This window comes from Pteropus medius, unplaced genomic scaffold (assembly GCF_902729225.1).
Source record: "Pteropus medius unplaced genomic scaffold, Ma_sr-lr_union100, whole genome shotgun sequence".
NCBI lineage: Eukaryota > Metazoa > Chordata > Mammalia > Chiroptera > Pteropodidae > Pteropus > Pteropus medius.
In genome coordinates this window covers 50,825,015-50,845,836 of record NW_024344378.1, presented here as the reverse complement: position 1 = coordinate 50,845,836, position 20,822 = coordinate 50,825,015, and positions in this window count along the sequence as shown.

Sequence of the window (20,822 nt, the reverse complement as noted above, 5' to 3'; positions counted from 1 at the left end):
TTTCTCTAAAGGTAAACATAGATATGCAATATCTAGAAAAGGTCTCAGTGAGGAGGTCTACACAGCAGAGATTCCCAAGAGGTTTTCTCCCTACCAGCCTCCAACCCCATCCTGGGTCTTAACAACCAGTTGCAGATGCAGGAATGAGCAAAACAGACAGAACACCTGCCTTCATAGCACTTAAGATTAGTGAGCAAACAAGAAATTAAAAAATTATTACAAATGTGGGGTATGCTGTGAAGAAGCACAAAGTAACCTGAGAGTTAAAACCACCTCAGGTAGTTGGGGGGTGGTCAGAGAAGGACTCTCTGAGGAGCAGTCATTTCCATGAGAAGTAAGCATTAGAAAGAATTATACAGAGGAAAAGTCAAGGGAAGGGTTCTTGACTTCTAGGCATAGGAAATAGCCTTGGGGTGGAAAAGAACATGCCATGGCCCAGGACTGACCACAGGCCAGCAGGGCTGGAGTGTCAAGAGTCAGAGAAATGATTAAAGATGAGACTCAAGAAGGCAGGCAGGGGTCAGTGTGCAGGGTGTTGGAGGCCGTGGAGCTGTCTCACAGGAGTGTGTACAAGGAAAGCATGTTTGTGGAGCAACGAAGAGGATACCAATGTGTCTGGAAAGGAGTGAGTAAAGGTGGACACAAGGTCGGAAAGAGTGTGAAGCTAGGTCATTCAAGAACTTGAGGGTCTTGTAAGGATTTGGGCTTTTGAATGAAATGGGAGCCGTTGGGGGTCGGGGTAGTTGAGAAGAGTGATATGGTCTGAGGAATTTTTTAAAGAACACATCAGGCATTCCACTTTCAATATAGTGAAGTAAGCTCTTAACAAATCTACCCTCCCACAGAAAACACCTGTAAACTCTGAATATAATACAGAAAACGACTACTAGAAGGCTCTGAAAAAAATGATCAAAAACAGGCAGACTTTGAAAGGATGTTGAAACTTTGAAGAAGGGACCAATATGTCGTAAATGCAGAGGGCAGGCTGCATTTGTAGCACAGTGCTGGATAGCTTAAAGTCCAATAGAAAACACTGTTTTTTCTGGCCTAAATAACCAGAGGACAGAACCTAGGGCAACTAGAGGCAGGGGAAAGGGAAACAGAAATCCTGGAAAGGAAAGTACTAGAAAAGGACCAAATTCAGTTAATAAATTCTGAGAACTCTCTGCTCAACTCTTGAACCACACACACACAGAGAAGACTCAAGACAACCTTCAGCTAAGGCTGAAAGAATTGAGATGTGATATGAGATATTGCCCACTGCAGGCAACACAGAGTTTATAGTTTGAGTCTAATGAAGTGATTGCCTGCAGCATCCTTTGGAAGAATGTAACAAATTTCAGAAACTCTACAACATAACATTTCAATGTCCAGGATATAATCCAAAATCAACATATAAAGAACTGGGAAAATATTATCCATTTTAATGGAAAAGATAATCCAGAGTCCAACATTGAGATGATCTTGAAGTTAGAAGTATCAGACAAGTCTTGTAAAGCAGCTATTATACCTATGCTCGGCAAGGTAAAAGGAAATACACTCTTAATGAATGAAGAGATAGGAAATCTCTAAAGAGAAATAGAAAATATAAAAAGGACCAGGTGGAATTCTGGAACTAAAATAATCAATATCTGAAATGTTTCAAAGCTTCGTGGTATGGGTTAAAACAGAATGGAGATGACAGTGAGTTTAAGCAGATTAAAGTAGTGAGAGAGAGAAGGAGAAAGGGAGAGAGAAGATTGAAAATACAGTCGCAGGAATCTGTGGGATGATATCAAAGGTCTAACATATGCATAATTGGAGTCCTAAAAGGAAAGAAGAAGAATAGAGCAAAAAGTTCTTTGAAAAATGAATGGTAAAAAAAAAAAAGCCCACCTCACTTTCCAAATCCAAAGAAAGACAAATTTACACATGTACTCATATTGAAACTGCTAAAAATCAAAGATAAAGAAAAAACCTTGAAAGCAGCCAGAGAAAAAAGACACATTGCATAGAGGAAAAGAGATTCAAATGACCACAGACTCCTCATCAGAAATTGTGAAGATCAGAAGAATGAAAATAACACCATTAAAAAGCTGAAGGGCAAAAACCTGTCAACCCAGGATTCTATATCCATTGAAAATATCCCTCAATAAGGAAGGCAAAATAAAGACATTTTCATTTAAAAGAAAATTAAGAGAATTCATTGCCAAAGCTCTGGACTATAAGAAATACTAAAGTAAGTTCTTCAAGTTGAAGGTAAATGGCACAGAGGGGCACTTTGATCTTCAGAAAAGAATGAACAGCATCAGATGGTAAATATCTAGGTAAATTTATAAAATTGTAAGAGTGTTTTTCCTCTTAATTTCTTTACTATAATCATGACCGTTTAAAGCAAAAATGTTAACATTGTTTATGAAGTATCTAGTGTAGTACCTTTGAAAACTAAAGCATACAGGATGGAGGATGGCAAATGTTTGCAAGAGTTTTATATTTTATGTAAAATGGTAAAATATTTACTCTAAATCAACTATAAAAGTTCAAAGATATGTATTATAATCCCTAGGAGGGAAAAAAAACACTTTTAAAAATGCAAAGCAGTGTAGCTAAAAGGTTAAGCAATTACATTAAAATCAAATTCTAAACAGTCACTCTGGCTCTCGTGTGGACTAAAGGTAGAAGGGTAAAATCATAGACGAAGTTAGGATGTCATTGACATAATACAGGTGAGTGATATGTTGGCATGGACTAGAATGGGAGCAGTGGAGATGGTGAGAACATTGGATTCTGGGTATGTTCTGAAGGCAGAGCCAAAAGTGATTGTTAATGGTTCGGATTTGTGGTGTAGGTGAAAGAGCCAAGGATGACCCCTAAGGCCTGTGACCTAAGCTATAAGGATGGAGTTTGCCATTTATTGCCATGACAATGAAGACTCTTCTCCCACCTGCCCTCTCCTACTTTTCTTGGTTATTTAAGACCTGTGGTAGCCCCTGTACTTGGAATCTGAGCAGGGCTGGAAGCCAGGTAAGGAGAAAGAAGACAGTCAAATGCCACCCACCATAGCCCTCTTGTCGGAGGAGGAATACACAGCATGTGTGCCTTTTGGCAAAGTTCATGCCAGATCAAAATATCATCGTTATGGCTTCTTCCAGCTTCCAGAGCCCCATATCCAAGAGTTGCTTTCCAGTTGGGAAGTAATTGAGAAATAATTGCTAATATTTCACAGAGATGGCAGAAGCCTCAGCCCTAGCCTCTGGAAACAAATTAAAGATGAGCACGAGATTCAGAAATGGAGAACAGCCCTGCTTCTCATTAGCAATTACAAATAAGATTATGGAAAAATGTTTCTGCCACGAGGATGGTGTCTGCCTGAAAAAAAAATTAAACCAGTTTGGAGGCCAAGTGGAGACCCTGGACCAGGATTCAGGAATCCGAGTCTAGGGATAAGGCTTTAGGGTCTACTTGCCCAAAGTCACAGAACAAATTTGCCGCAACCTGTCTGAGCCTCAGTTTCCAAGTCTTTAAAAAGGAAAATGACTACAAGACTCAATTCTGGAAGCGGACAATTATTTCTCCTCTGTGTGAGAAACTTTTGCAGTCAGGCAGTCTGGGTGCCAGCAGCTCAAATAGCACAGACTCAGAGAGCTGGAAGGTGGAGGAGGGAGAAAAGCATAAAGTCTAGATTAGAGATCTGTACCTTGCTACAGCCTTCCCAGCCTGGCCTAACCCCCTATATTCTGGCTCCATCCCAAGTAGCAATGGCTGACAACTTATTGAGTGACGGGCACTGTTCTAAATGATCTCTCTCACTCATTTAATCCTCCCAAGAGCCCTATGAGGTATGTACAACTATTATCCAAATTTTACAGAGGAAGAAAGTAAGGCACAAAGAAGCTAACCAATTTGGCCAAGGCAACAGAGCAAGCAAGTTGCAGAGCCATGATAGTGAGCCCAGTCTGATTTTAAAACCCGTGCTCTTAACTTACATGCTACCTGCCGTTCAAGGCTTGTGAGTCTCATTGACTCACCCCTACATTCCCCAAACTGTAGAGGTTTTGGCAATTAGCCCATGAAAGGATCCCAGGCTCAGAAGTCCCGCGGTCCTGGGTGGGAATCCTAACTCTGTTACTGACAGCTGTATGACTCTGAGCCTGTTTTGCTTGTGTGTATGTCTTTAAATTGATTATAAATTTGGCACAGATTTGCTATAAGGAAGAATGTAGGCCTGGATATAAGATACTAGGCCCTTTCTGAGGGTCAGTTCCTCTCTCGTCCTGTGCAGCCCCATCTCTGAATTTGTTCCTGGCTAAGGGACCCTCAGGGCTCCTTGAAATACTCTCTCCCTCCAGGCTTCTCTGTCTTTTTCCTGACCCAGCTCACGGTCCCCTTTGCTGAGAAGCCCTTCTGTACTCCCACTTCCCTCACACATGCATCAGAGCTCCTTCCCGAGCATCTGCAGTTTCAGTGTTCCCACCTACGTGGCCCTTCTTTTTCATCCAGAAACACAACACCCCATGGCTACCTGGTCTTTGGGGGGTTCTCCCTTCCCCATTGCCACTAAAGGTGGTGTTTGAGGAAGACCAAATCCTGCCACCTGGCATTCAAGGCCCTCCCAACCCGGGCACTCTTGGAGAAGCTGACCTCATTTCTATAACCTCCCCAGGCTCCATTTTCTTTACTCACACAAGAGCTTTTGTCCAAATCCTGCTTCTCCAGCCCCCACCCAAGGGCCGGGAAAGGGGAATGGATTCTGAAGCACAAGGATATTCTGGCCAGAGCTACCCTGGGGACAGGCCATGAAAGAGAGTCCTGAGGCCAAGGCAGAGGGTTCGGGTTACTGGAGAGATAATCTGATTATATCTGGTCAAGCGGGGAGGAGAACGGTGGGGGAAGGAGGATCCTTGAGCCTAGAAAACTAGAGGAAGAGACACACCAGGATGCTGAAGCCAAAGGTGGGAGGACAGAAACAAGAGGACAGGATAGAACACAGTGGGAACAAATAGTCCTGGGTTCCAGTCCCAGCTTCACCACATACCTCTACCTGCCAGGTGGGCTACCCTCCACAGGCCACCTAACCTCTCTGAAACCTGGTGTTTTATTCTTAAGTCAGAATAACCCACCTAGTGCCCCAGACGTGTTGGGGTAATTCCAAGAGGAAGCACAGGGAAAACAGGCCAGGGGCTGTATTTTCTAAGTGTTCTTCCCCTCATCCCCCCTTGGTGCACAGAGCCTGGCAAAGTGGCCCCCACCCTGCCCTGGAAACTGGCAAGTACCCCCACTGAGCAGGCTGCAGCTGGTCTGTCAACCTGAGAGGGAATCTGCCCCCAGGGAGGCTCCTAATTTAATCAGCCTCACAAATCAGCTCGATGGGCTTAATTGATCTTTTTCACTCCTAATATTGTCACTGTCACATTCTGAGCTTGTCTCCTCCAGCCACCCCATGCCTAGTGCTCAGCCAGCTGGAGAAGGAGAAGAAACACCATGAGATGAAGGAACACTATGAGTGGATAGCCAGGAAGTTCCTGGGAGGGAGCTGGCATGCAGGAAGGTGAGAAGGGCAGGGGAAGTTGGGAGGGTCAGGACTGACACCTGAGCCAGACAGACCTCATGGACCAGACAGTGCCCACCGTGGCAATAAGCAGTCGTGGCAATAAGCAGTAGAGCAGAAGGGCTCCTAGTCGAGTCATCTGCCTGGAGTCTTGAGCCCTCTAGGCCTTGGTTTCCTCACCTGTGAAGATCGTAGCACAACTCTGCCCTTTGCAATTTATTCATTCTACAAGTGCTTGTAGAATGCCTACTGTATCCCAGGCACGGTGCTAGGCATAGGGAACAAACCTATTCCAACCTTTGTGGGGCACTCTTAGCAAGCTGTCCTCCCTGGGACCCCCACCCTCCTTGGAGCATATGGGCGAGATGAGGAGACAGATGTTGATCAAATAAGCATGTGAGCTGCTAAGTGCTGGAAAAGGAGGTCCATGGTGCCATGTAGACAGATAACTGGGAGGGCACTCCCTGAGGAAGCGGTGCTGGAGTTGAGATGTGAAGGATGAAGTGAATTATCTAAAGAAAAAGAAAAGAAGAACATCCCGGGAGAAAGCCTTGTGTCTTTAACTGAAAGCTGGAAGCACTTACAGCTGACCACTGTGGCTAGAGGCAGAGCATGGTGGGTAGGGGAGAAGATGAGCTTAGACCAGGAGTTCCCAACCAGTAGCTTCCCAAGTAGTTGACAAAGCCATAAGAAATATATTTTGCATGGTGACCCAGAACACAGAATGAACACATGGGCAAACACACATAATTACCTTCATACTACATCAATTTTAGGATTGGTGAAAAAAAGTTTCTCCTGCCACATTAAATGAGATCCACTCTGAGAGTTTCTGTTCTATTTCTATTCTAGCCTGTTCTACTTCTTTGCTTTAAGAAAATGCAGGTCACCAACTACTACTTTGATTTCCCAGCCCCCTAATGGGTCATGGCTGCAGGTTGAAGCACTACACTTTGTAAGGCCTTGAGGGCTGCAATCAGGATATGTATCTTTACCCCACCAGCGATGGGAAGCCTCGTTCTCTTCAGCAGAGCAATCTAATGAGACTTGCATTTTGAAAAGGTCACCTTGGCTGCTGTGTGGGAGTTGATTACAGGGGGCAAGCACGGAGGCAGGGAGACCAGAGAGAAAGGAGGCTGCTACAACAGCCAAGCGAGAGATGGTGGCAGCTTGAAGTTGACAGTTTTGCAAAGCAAATGAAGTCATAGGTATGAAAAATTTTGTGCCAATTTAAAAAAGGTTTTACGACAAGTTGCATGATAAAAGTGCAATATCTCCAAATCTGAATCCAGGAAACCTGTATACAAATACCAGCTGCATCACTTCCTAGTTGTACCAAAGTTGCATCACTTTGCCCCAGTGAGTCCGTTTCCTAAGTGAAAAATGGATCTTAAGAGTCCCTACCCCCAAGAGCAATGGACAGGTTTGGATACAAGGGTGCATAGCCTCTGCCTAATGCCTGACCCATAGGAAGAACTAATACTCTCTCTTTCTCTGTGTGTGTGTGTGTGTGTGTGTGTATGTGTGTGTGTGTGTGTGTGTGTGTGTGTGTGTGTGTGTATAAAGAAATGTTAGAACTTATTCACTCGCCAATACGCACTTGGTGCCCATTCAGTGTCAGTCATGTGGGAGGCAGTGGGAATAAAGTCACACAGTCCTTGCCCTGTGGGAACTCCTGGTCCAGGAGGAATTTCTAGACCCAAAATCTGTGACAGAGCTGCCCAGCTTACCTGGTCAAGCTCTCTCCCCCATTTATAGATTAGCAAACTGAGGCCCAGGCCAGCTAAGGGTCATTTTTAAACATACAAATCATAACTGGGAGCCTATTACCTGAGTTCAGTTCATTTATGCAGGGAACTGTGCCAGTCCTGGTACATCTGGTATGTCTGTGTGGTAGCTCTTAATATATAGCTCTTCAATCTCCCCTCTCCCGCAGAAGCTTCCTTGGGGCAGATTTATGGAGAGGCCAGAGCAACAGCAGGCTGTGCAACCAGGAGCTGGCATAACCGGGCAGGCTGTCTGCTCCCTGCAATCCAAGCTCAAGTGAGCAGATGGGGATGGTGGCTGGGACCTCCCTACCGCTGATTATTGCCACGTCCCTTCACACCTCTGAGGCTCAGTTAAATGAACATGGGCAGGTAGGTACAGGTATAGCCCACCCTTGCACTGGGCTCTGGATACCTGGCGTGCATGCAGAGAGAAGGCGCGTCCTCACCCCAGCACCCACTCAGCAGCCAAGACTCACTGGTCCTGATTTCTGAGCCAACTGGCCATTGACCATCGGGGGACTCTGAGAGCCTGCCGGGTCTTCATCCAACAAGCTACTTTCTCTGCTCTTTGGTCCGCTGCCTGGGAGTAGGGGAGTGACTCTCGAGTTTGTGCAGCTGGCTCTATCTTTCCTGTCCTGCTGTCTTCATTCCCCCATACTCATGAGTTAATTAATGTTCCTTCTGTGTCTCTGCCTCCTTTGGTCTCTGGATGCATCTCTCTGGCCTGACTCTCTCCTGTCTCTCCAAGTCTGGGCAGATCTCTTGGGCTCTGTCTGTCATGGGGTGTTTCTCTCTGCATCTCTGGTTTGCATCTCTGTGGATGTTTGGGAACACTCTTCTTGTTTGTCCCCAGTGGCTCTCTGTGTGTCTTGAATTGCTTGCCCTTCACTTTCCTTTTTGTGTTTGCTTGTCTCTGTGTTTATCTCTTTCTTCAGCTTTGTGAGGCTCAGCGTGCCTCTCTCTGTTACATACCTGGGGCGGGGAAGTGAAGGTGTCTCTCTCTAGGCCTCTGGTGAAGGGCTGTCCTTGGAACGAGCCAATCAGACTGCAAAACTCACCTCCCCTCTTGCCATCCTGTGCTCCAGCACCCACCAACACACACAGACACACCTGCTTCCCTAAGCTTTGTGCCAGCAAAATGCGCAAGAGACCTTACGTGGCTAAGCAAGTCCCGTCCAAACTCCTTGCAGTCAAAGTGCTAACTTCAGCCAGCCCTCAACTGCTGCTCCCACACTCCTCAATTGTGTGTCCTTGGGCAAGTCACTTAACCTCTCTGTGCCACATTTCTCCAAAGGTTACCTATATAACATCATGTTACTTTTTCAACTGACCCCCCCCACCCCCACCCTCCCACCCCGCTGCCCCCCCCACACACACCCAGAGAATAATTAGGACTAATTACCCTTGAAAGGCTTCCTCATTAAAGAAGGCAAACCCAAATTTGCCCTTGTGTAATCACCTCCCCTCTCCCCAAGAGGAATCTCTGCCTTGGGGCAGTAAGGGCAGAGCTCCCATAAGGTGTTGAATCAGCCACTTTACCTGGAAAAGAGCTGGGCTATCTTTAAGCTCCTTGCTAGACAAAAGAGGGAAAGAGACTTGTTCCTTAAGTGGTTGTGCTCCTTGAAAAATAAAACTAAATCCAGCCTTAGATAGCTGGACAGTGGGAAAATCTTATTTGATCACCCTGACTTAGTGCCTTACTGAAGGCAGGAGGAAAATGGGAGCAGCCTTATCTGATAGTTTGTGTCTAAGGAGAGGAAAACACAAGCTAGAAATAGGCCTTTACTTGTTTACAGACATCCCTGCTGATGCTCTCAGGAGCCAGAAGAATCTGTAGGGAATGATGTGCATGGTCTATATGGACAGGCTTTCTGGATGAGGGGGCCTGGACCACGTGGTCAGCAGAGCTGCAGTAGGCACTTGCAGACCCCATGTTCTGCAAATAGAAAACCAGGGGCTATGCTAAAACCAAGACGGATAAGCTCTCTGCCTCCAGACATGGTGGGGAAAGCTTTTAAAGTACAGCATCACACAAGACATTTGACCTATGATGCTTCATTGGTGCTCTCAACCTTCATTAAGGTAAGAGATAGTATTCAGTCTCATTTTACAGATGGGGAAGGCAGGGCACAGCAAGGTTAAGCAACTTGCCCACAGCCACCCAGTCACCCAGCTAGATTTGAACCCAGATAATCTGGTTCCAGAGTCTATGCTTTTACCTACTGTGTAGTATACATAGGCTAGAAGGTGAAGCAGATAAGCGAGCCCATAAATTCACTGGGTATGGTACATGCACCTATCGGGACTTCTCAAGAACAAAGGAAGCCCCTGCTATCCTTGTGTTTTGGTTCTCTTAATATGGTTTTTTAAATGTCAAAAGAAAGTTATCAACACTGTGGATAATTTTAAATGTTTACATTTCAGAAATTAACATTTTTAGTCCTCAAAACACAATGCAATAAAAATTATACTCCTTCCAATATAGTTGCGTTATTTACGATAATGTGGGCTAGTGATGGTGCAGAAGATGTAAGTTGTGGATGATCATGTCTCTCTTAGTGTTGCTTTGAGGCTACAAGTCTAACTTCTTTAGGGAATAACATCATAAGTCTAATCTGGGAGGAAAACACCCAATGTTGCTAGCTTTGAAGATGAAGAAAGGAGGCCATAAGCCAAGGAATGGATTTCTGATCTACAGAAATGTAAGATAATAAATGTGTTGTTTTAAGAAAGAAAAAAACAAGAGTCTAACCTGGAGACCCTTCATGAACCTGAGAACCTCCTGCCCCCTTTCTCCCTCTGCCTTGAGAGGTACTAAACACAAGGAACAGCAGTATAGGAAGAAGATGTGATCAATTCTCTCAAGAGATAGAGATTGGGAATCAATCAAGGAGGCTTCACAGAGGTGATGACCACTGAACAGAGGTTCTGCATGATGAGTTGGAGTTTATTGGACAGAAAAAAAGCGGGGAAAGCATTTCATGCAGAGGGAAAAGCCCACGTAAAAACCCAGAGTCAGGGAACAGTCCGTGTAGAGACATTATCCACCGTTCAGTGCTATCTGGATTAAAGTGCAGAGGAAAAGTATGGGTGATAGGGAAGATAAAGCTGCAAAGGTATGTAGAGACCAAATCATGCACGGCCTTAGATGTAAGGCCTTCTCTGCAGGAAAGAGAAAGAAAAGCGAAGAGCCTGGTGTTCACTCTCTTAGAGGAAGTTTCAAATATCCTGGAAATGTTTAGCCTGGAGACAGAAGACTTGGGGGAAGGCAAGAGTATGATAATATCTACAGGACAATTTTCTCATGTTGTGAAGTCTTTTTTATTCCCACCCCAATACACAGGGCTTAGGACACACATGGAAGTTAGAATGTGACTGGTACCATTTAGAGAAAAAGATGACACTCAAAGGTGTACAAGAATGGAATGGGCCACAGAGGTGGCAATGAGTTCCCCGTCATTGGAGGTATTTAAGAAGCCAAAGGGCCACCTGACAGAAATGTTGATGGGAGATTCAAACATCAGGTAAAAGCTGATTTAGATAATTTGAGTTTTCTTTCAGCCTTGAAAATCTTAGACACTATTTTGTCTTGTATTAGAACAGATTCAAGACGTTGCCTTTGGGGGGAAAATAGTAATCAAAATGTAAATACCATGGGAATAATAGATTTGGCCTAATTATCAGCGATTACTCAGAGTTTGTCATTATTTCCGTACAATATATCCCAAAGTTCCAGAAAACAAATCAAAGAAAGTACCACGGCCAAAGCCATTAATAGAAGCAAAACACTTTAAGACAAGAATTTAATTTCCTGGGTGAGTTCTTGAGGCACGTTTTTGTTGATGAATATTTATAAAAGTGGGTTAGGCTGGACCTGGTAATGATTGCAAAAAATTTTAATGCTGTCCCCCTCATTAATTTACTTTTAATGAATGACTTGATAAAGCGTAACCATTTGTACGTAATGATTTCATTAATGGCTATGGCATATGCAACCGTTTTTCACACGTTTGAATGTCACTCGAATAAAATGATACCTTAAATTATACAGTATAATAAAGTATGTTTGTTGAAACATGACAAGCTTCTGCCTCTTGGTACTCAGGCTCCAGGAATTCGTTGCATTTGGAAGAGCAACAGTTTAACGAGACTCGAGTGATGGATTTCTTCTTCCATATCTGAGATTTCTCTCAGAACTAGTCCCTGGACTTCAGCCCTGAGAAATCTGCATGAAAACTTCGAGCAAGAAAATGCAGCGTGCCTCATAGCAACCCCCCACAGCCTCACTTCGGCCTTTAAGATTTAGGATTCACTTAAACACGGTCTTCAGGGCAGAAGCCCAGATTATCCCATATAAGGAAGGCGCCTCTGGGCAGGACCAGGCCAGGGGCGGGGCCGAACCGGAGGCGGTCGGGCCAGGGAAGGGCCCAGAAGAGGAGTGGGGCCTGGCAAGGAGGCGGAGTCTGAAACTTAGCCTGGTAAGGGAAGAAACTCCCGCAAAAAATACCCTGCGTTGATCACTCTGCTCATCTGTCTGGCTCTCACCTGCTCTTCTAAGGACTTCCTAACCTTGGTCATTAGGGATGTCATGCTAATATGCTTCCTTAAGCTTTATTGAAACTGGTTTGAGAGATAGAGTGGTCAGGTACTATTTACGATGAGTCCGCTTGATTATTCCTTAGCTCAGTCTGTTTCCGCAGAACGCATATCCAGTTTATAATGCCGCTAGTGTTCACTATTGAATCCCTACCCTTGGAACGTTAACAAGTGATCAGGAACTATTTCTTGTCAGAGAGAGACAGAGAAGGGAGGAAGAAGGGAAAGAAAGGGAGGGAGAAAGACTGATTGAATTAGATTGGAAGCTTAAAGCAAAGCAAGCCACTGGCCAAAAAAAAAAAGGAAAAATAGAAACGTCGGTATCAATGTTGGCGCTATAGAGCAGCCATTTCCCTTCCTGCCACCCAGCACCCATTCCACCACAGCCAGCTCCACTGCCTAGGTCTCATCACCCTGCTCCCCTTGGTTACTTATTCTCTCCTGTCATGAGCGTGGTTCTGGAAATGAATAAGGTGTTTGGACAACAATGACAGCAATGTTTCTCTGCAGGTGTACAATGCTATGTGGTTTTCAAAGCGTTTTCCTATCTTTGATCTCAAATTCTTCCTGGTCCAGTCTGTCTCACGGGATTGTTTCATTCATTATTCCCATTTTTTTCCCAGAGAAAACAGACTCCGTGGAATTAAATGTAGGCTCAAGGTCACAGAGCCAGGAAATGGCTGAGCTAAGAGGACTTCAACTCAGGTCCTGCATTACACGGATGAATAGCTTTTAATGTTTCTCAACCACTTAATAGTTTACCTCTCCCAAGGGTGTTTGCATTTTAAAAGAGAACTAAAAAGAGAGGGAAATGTATAATCTAAATGAATGAATTGTAAATAGTAAAATGTCCAGTACAAAAGCATGTGCACAGGAAAGCACTGGGGCCAGAGGGACAGGGGTGTCCCAGAAGATTTTCAATACACAGGCTTTCAGGGTCAAATATATCTGGGTTCAAATCTTTTCCATCCCATATATTAACCCAGTGATCTTGAGCCAGCAGTTTCCACTTTTTGAGTCTATTTCCTAATCTGTGAAATGGAGATAATAACCCCATCTTAAAACGTTGATTTGAGACTGGCATGCATAGAAATTGGCACACAGTGGGTGGTCAGCATAGATTAGCGGCAGTACATGGAAGGCCTCAATTACAGGGCCTTGGCAGGAATTAGGGTCCTCATACCCAGTTCTGCAGAAGAAGGAAAGAGGAAGCCAGGATGGGGAACCCAAGCCTGCTGCCCCAGGCCCATCTCTGCCAGGCACAGGGCTGAACTCACCTACTCGCATGCTAATTACTTTGCCTTTAGGATCAAGCCCAGATAGAAAGAAGGGCTAGCTACAGCTAGCTACATTGCAGCCCTCATCTCCTCTCAGTCTTCTCCCACCTCCTCGGAAAAGATTTATGGAAAGATTAAGGGGCCTTTTTTTTCAATATCTATTAATATTCATGGCAGTCTTCACAGCCATCTGCTTTTAACGATTTTGTTTGCAAAGACCTGAGATTAAAATATGGCCTGCTAGTGCTCTGAAGCATCTGAACTGAAGGCGATAAAACAAAGGCCTTTTCAGGAGCTCTGAGCTGGCCTGTCACTCTACCTGCAGCAAGGGAGACTAATGACTATTGGGAGGGAGGGGCAGTGGAGGGGATGCTCAGACCTGTCTGAGACTAGATGCAGGCAAGGGAGGGGAACCAGTGCTGCCCTTTGGCCTGGCAGGGTTAATTGAGGGGGAATGAACAGCCCAGCTCCCTTCCTACCACCTTGCACTGGGGCCCTGGAGAGAAGGAGGCTTAGTTAGTACAAAAGGAAGATGCTGGCTACAGCACAGGGGAGACTCAGGCTTCGAGGCCTCTAGAACCCTGGAATCAGCACTCTGAGAGAGGGCTATCAGCACTGGAAATGTCCAGGGGTCGAGAGAAGGCTGCGGGAGCCCCTCACTGTGATGCTGTGACCCATACCCACGAGTGTCACACCATACCTCTTCTATGCATCAGTGCTGTGTGATTAAAGTCCAGGATCTTTGCAATATAGTTCTGCCTTGGGAGGAACCCCAATTTACTCACCAGTATTTTGGTATGCCCTTGGCCAAGCTGTTATCTCTCTCTTGGCCTAACCTGGAAGAGGAGTTTTCAGTGAGCTCCTAGGAGGTAGTTTGGAGACAAGGGAAGGACAAGCAGTGGAACACAGCCCAACATGTGGCCAGGCAGATCATGCCCTGCACAATTTCAGCAGGTGCTTTTCTGAGCCTCCGAAGTGGTCCTGAGCGGCCTCCAGGCCTTCCACCTTGAGCAGTGCCAGGTCTCTCTGTTTCATATGTCCAGGCTCCACCTCAGAGGTCATTTGACTGAAGGCACCTATTGCTTATGAATGTTTGAAAAACAGCCAAGTTCCAGTTACTTCTCTCATTAGACAGCACCTCTCTTCTCTGGGTTCCTTGGATTCTAGGTTCCATACTTCCAAAACATCCCCAGAGGGGCAAATGCCTAATTCCTGTGCAAGCAAGCAAACAGAGATGGTGGGTGTCCGTGTGCCTGCCCAGCCTCCTCCCCCTGCCAACAGGGTCACCTCTTAGTCAAGGTTCATGCTTCTCATCCCAGGTTCCCACCCTCTGAGTGTGGAAAGTCTCCATCTTCGGCTACCTGCCTGCCTCTGTAGGCTGAGACCCAACCACAAATACCAGAAACACTCCCTAGTTGTCCCTCGTAGGAAAGAATTTTATAACAGGATCTCCCCCAGGAGCTGCATCAAGCTGAAGAGGAAAGATTCTGTGTTAAATCTCACAAGTTTAGGAAATCCTCCCTTTCGGTCCCACTCTCAGGGAGCCGCTTATGATTCTAGCGACCTTCCTGAAACTCAGCAGACTCCCCTGCCGCGGCTCCCCATGCTGTCTTCTGCCAGGCTTTCAAGGCCCGAGTGAAGGAGAGAGGTGGCTGGCCAAGGGATAGCCCCTTCTTTGAGGACTGCTCAGCACTCACAGTCCTGTGAAGTGGTGGCCATGCTTTGCCCACCTCGGGACCCCACTCTGCTTGTGCCTGGCTTTCCTCCACTCTGATGGTATTATCAGGCTGTAACCCTTCAGTTGCCTCAGCTTCTACAGGAAAACCCCACTCCCTCAGAATGAAACCCAAGGTCTGTCACCAACTGATCCTGCCTGCCTTTCTAGAATCTTCTCCCACCTAATCTTCCTCTTGAAACCTCCAGTTACACTGAATGCCTAACATTCATGGGATATGCACACCCTGCCACGCCTCTGAGCCTTTGCACATGCTGATCTTCCTGCCTGAGAAGTGTGTTCTTCTTTTCTTCTAACCCTCAAAGCCCCATCACCTCCTCCATGAAGGTGTCTCCCAAATGCCAGGCCACTTCCCTGCAAGCAGAACCAGCCACTCTGCATGCCCCTAAATAACAGTGAGATTTGAGAAACTACCTGCATCACCTCATTTAGTCCTCACTCGTTACTGTACAGGACTATCCTATTATTATCTCCATTATAGGTAAGGACATTGCAGCACAGAGAGATAAAATGACTTGCCTGAGGTCACACAGCTACAATGTAATAGTGCTAGGATTCAGACAGAGTAGTGTGTATAGCATGTGTGTACATTAGGGTATGTGTTGTGTATGTGAGAGAGGATTGTATGAGGGGGATTATGAGAGTAAATATATGCAATGTTGTATATGGTGTGTAAAGGAGTCTGTGTAAGCAGATGAGTATGTGTGTATGCATGTGTGTGTGTGTGCACACACACAGATGTCCTCAGACACTCCCTAGACCCTGCATGGGTGACTAGAGACCTGATCTCAGCTGCATGAATAGTTAAAGCCCTTAAACTGTGCCGCTTCATCATTGATATTTTTACAAAGTTGTCACAGAGAAATATCATTTTTCTTCCTCCTTTATTTCATTTTCTTTGGGATATAGTAATTAACAAAAGCCGTTAGATGCCAGCAAAACTGTTTCTTTTGAAGTTTCTACATGGCTGTCACCCAGGAGATAAAGGCAGATTATTCAATCTTGACATTATAATTGTGGATGCCAGATAAAAGCCTGGATTAGACACTTCACAGTCCCACTCAGAGAGGAAGATGAGATCACCAGGAGGGAGCCTGCCCTCAGGCAGGAGGGCAGGAGGGCCAGCAGGAGGGGATGCCACTGCAATGGGAGGGAGCAGCTTACCACCTGGTTGGCTTCTTTCATTTTGAGTTGGGCGGTCCCCAAATGACACAATGTTAGATGGAAAGGAAGCATATCCCATACTGTAGTGGAACAATCAAGAAGTCAAGAGCTAGCCTCCCAAGCCTGGTGGCTCCCCTATTATAACTTGCCCCACCCTGACTGGCAGGATACTGCTTCTACCCAAGCCACTCCCTCAACCCCACCCCCATCCCTGGGCTAGATGCTCAGCTCCTCAAAAGAGGGGCTGTGTGTTCTCAGTGATGGCTTCTCTGGCCCCTGGAACTGAGCATGACAGACGCATGGCAGGCGCGGGACGTGCGCCTCCTGAGAGAATGAGCCCTGGGTTCTAGTCCTGCCTCTTGCTCCCTCACTGTGGACTGGGCTTGGAGAAGGCAGGAGAGGCAAGGGTGTGGAAAAGTCATCTGGCTGCTCAGAGCCCACCCAAACCCCACTCACAAGTCACCCGAGAGCAGTGGGCATCAACAAGGAGAGGCCAGGCAAGGCAGGGCCAGAAGAGGCCCCAGCATGAAGAGCAAGAGGCCAGCTTTTTAGTGGAGGAAGAAGGACCAGAATCCAGATGCCATGGAGATGCTACTCGTAGACTGGAAGCTTCTAAAATGCAGGGACCGTTATCGTCTGATTTTCCAGGTCAATCCTAAACCAAATGATGACCTTGAAATTCAGCTTATCCAAACCAGTCATGAACTGATTGGTGTTCTCTATACTCCATCCAGCCCACAGACAAGACTTCACAAGGTTAAATAATGACAATAACACAAGCATTAACTATATCAGTCAGGGTCCAACTAAGAATCTATAAACCTTTAGGTATTTAAAGCAGAAGGAATTTAACACAAGGACTGGTTACACAGAAGATGAAAGATCACAAGGCGACCTGGAGATTAGCAACAGCAACGAGTCTCCTCGGGGAGAAGGCAGGCAGTGGTGTTCCCAGAGCCCAGGGGCCACAATGACCTGGCCAACCTAGAACCTTGGTGGGTCACAGAAACACTGCCAGACATGGTGCCCAAGACCGAGAGATGGGGGAGACACTCTGTCTTCTCCCTGCTTCCCACCTTCTCACCTTCCCATCTCCAACCAGAGTCTCCCACTGACTCAATGCAACCAATCCAGGAGCCTTAAGGGGATAGTCCCTTAGATACAGAGTAAAATAGGGGAAGGGCGAGGAGGGGAGCTGAGGACAAATTAACCAAGGGCTGGCCCTCTTGCCAACATTTTAAAATCTTGAGCTGGATTTCTAACTTCTCCCGGAAAGGGCAGCATTTGGCCTGTTTTTCCAAGTGGCAACAAACATGAGGAGGTGAGGGAGGCTGTTCCCTTCAGAAGGAGCAGGCTCTTCTCCAGTTTTTCACAGTTCCCACCAGGCCTGCTTTACTCATCAATGGTACCTGGAGGTATTTCAATTTGCAACTTCTGGTCTAAATTGATGTACCCATTTTGCAGTGAGAGGAACTGAGGCCCAATCAAGGAGAAGTGATTTACCCAAGGTTACACAATGACTCAAGAGTAGAGACAAGGCCAGAATTTAGATGCCTTGGATTATATTTCTTAAGTGCTGAATTGATTACCAAATAGGAGAAAGCATTTATAAAGTGCCATGTCTGTCAGTGGGGAAATGACACTGGCAAAACAGCAGTGCAGGTGCTCCTATGTCCATTGGCCAGTGAGCCTTGTCAGGAGAATGGCAGGAGAAACTCCAGTAATGATGCCAAGGACAGGATCAGAGATGACAGAGGTTGTTCTGAGCCTGGCACTGCCACTCAATTATTATGGACCATAGCAAAGTCCCTCTCGGTACTCCATACCACAAGGAAGTAGGCCCAAGAGTTCTCCGAGAGCCTTCCCCACTCCACCAGGCTGGTACACTATTTCTTGGGCAGAGGTGGGAGGAAACCATCCTCCTAGAGAAGCCAGCTGAGTGCATGAGGGTCCTTAAAAAGAAAGGTCGAGGGGAGACACTGGGATACATAAATCTGCCAGCACAGCTCTCTCAGAAAGGGTTTTAATTAATTGTTTTTATACGACATAAGAGCAACTCATTACTGAACAGCTTTGATTTGTGACACCTGCATTATAGATGATTTTTAAATTAACATTTCCCCAATAAAAGGTGTCAGTAGAGAGCTGAAGGCGCCCAGAGAAGTATAAAAGGATAATAATATGAAAACACAAATAAACACCAGCCCAGCCCAACAAAGGGGGTTGCTTAATCAATTTTACAATTAATTAAGACTGCCTGAGGTATCTGGGGCCCTGGAGGCAGTTGGAGGTACTGGGTTGAGACTCAGGCATCAAATGCTAGGAGAAGAGAAGGAGGTTGAGGCTTAGGAGAGAAACTCAATGAGAATGAAAGCTGCTCTGCCAGGTTTCTCGTAAGGGGAGGGAAATAGGAGGCAAATCTGTTCTGGCGAGCACTCTTTCTCCCTTTGTTCTCCTGGATTTCTTATTTATTCATTCAGTAAGTATTTATAGAGCTCTTGCTATGTGTTCCAGGCAGAGCAATGAGCCCAGGAAAGGCACCAAGGTGAGAGAAAGGGAGTGGCGCCTTGGAGATGCTGAGAGCCCAATATGTCTGGTTCAGAAAGAATGAAGGGCAATGTGGTAGAGAAAACTGGAAAGGTAGGCAGGGGCTAGAGAGACTACAGAAGACTCTGAAAAATGTCATGCCGCATTTGAGTTATTTTCAGATTCCCTTTGAAGAGTTTCAGGTAAAAGAACCACATGATAAAATTTCCATTTTAGATAGATGCAAGTGGATGCCACATTGGAAGGGTAGAGGGAGGAAAAGAAGTCACCCGAGCAAGACTTGCTGATGGACTGAGTTCAGAGGGAGGTAGCTGAGGCAGAGAAACAGGTCATTGGTCCCAGGGAGACTTCAAAGCTAGAATCCACAGGTTTTGTTCCTGGGGGGAAAAGGGGTACTGGAGAGAGGGGAAGTGGGAGCTGAGGATAACTCCAGCCAAGGAGAATGCTGGACAAGCAATTGTACACAGGACACTAACAAGGTTTTACCCATGGAGTCTTATGTTCTGGTAAGGAGAAACAGGAAAAAGATGCGTAAAGGGATGAACAAAGGACTTCATAGTGTGCTGAATTGGGGAGTGGTGGGGGACACTGAAGATAATGGACCCAGGTGCTGTGGTGAGGACTGCTGGGGCAGCATAGTCTGGAGCAGGGTGGTCGTCAAAGGTCTCTCTGAGAAGGCGACATTTGAAATAAGACCTGAGGTTGAGGAGCCAGGCAGGGCAAAGTTAGGACAAAGATGGTCCAGAGATCAGTTCCACAGTTACAAAGGCCCTCACAGTGGGAGGGGGGACCTGGACCACCCTCAGCAATCTACCCATTCTACTGTTCTCTCTTAGTTCTATCTTTGATTTTGCTCTGGTGGACCAAGATGGGGTATATTATATAACTGGTATATAATTGAGGACTGGTCCCAGCTACAGATAGAAGCCATGAGCATTGAGAAGTTTCCTATGCTTCACCCGAGGCCTTTACACTCTCTTGCCAAAGGATTCGACCTCTCCAGGGATGTCAGTTTCCATCTCCATGCCAATACTTCAGAACTCTCCTAAACTCTGGATCCACTTGGACGTCTCCCAGGCACCTCATAACACATCCATCATCTTCCTCCTGAGGTCCACTTTTCTCCTGTGTCTCAACCTCAATTAAAGATGCCGCCATCCATCCAGTTGCTCAAAACAGAGGCCAGAGAATCATCTCAGTGTTCCCTCTCCCTCTCCTCAATATCCAAGTCCAAGCTCTTCCTCCTTATAACTCTTGAACCTATCTTCTTCTACATATTACACTCCATTTTACCTGCTCTAGCCACCTGCATGTTTTACCTTGGCAACTACAATAGTACCCCTCGCCCTCCATCCTCCTCCCATTAGTGCACCCTGCACTCAACAGCAGGAGAAATCCTTCTACAACGAAAGTCCTTGGGGTGGCTCCATAGTGTAGTGGTTAGCACGTCTGCTTTACACGCAGAAGGCCCTGGGTTCACACCCTAGGAGGAGCCACGGACCATACCTCAGGTGCGCCAGGCCCCCATAGTGTGCCAGGGGCACGAGGTCGTGGGGTGTCAGGCCCCGGGTGTGTGCCACGAGCATTCGGGAGGAGACGCCCTGCCTTCAGAGATCCAGTTCTTAAGGGGAGACGGCAACATCCGTAGGTCAGGGGTGGAAGTGGGTAGGGGGGAATTAAAGAAGGGAAAAAATGATTTAAAAAAAATTAAATTAAAGCCCATCACATGTACTACTGTCCAAAAAGCTGTGCCCTCAGACTAAATTCAAACATTGTTATCATGCTTACCGAGGATCTCTAGAGTCCAGCCCCTCCCTACTTTCTGTAGCACTATGTTGTCCTCCCCTCCTTCAATGCTGTCCAGACACAGGGGTCTTGCCTCAGCTCCTGAAACTAACATTGCTTCTCTCACCTGTCTTTCACACCCATGGTCCCTCTGCCCAGGACATCCCAGATGTTCTGCCCTGCACCCTCTCACCCACCCCTATTGTCTGGCCGCCTTCAACTCCGCAGTCCATGCTGCAGGTTCATTAGATACTTTTGCAGTCATTTGCTTAACTGTGTAGGTTCCCTCCAGGTTGTAAGCTCCGCAAGACCAGGAACTATTTCTGTCTTGTTTGCCCTTCTTCTCAGCATCTGGTGGGCAGACCACATTGCTGAATGAATAGGAAAAATCAATGAATTAATGGAGGAATCTAATGATGTCA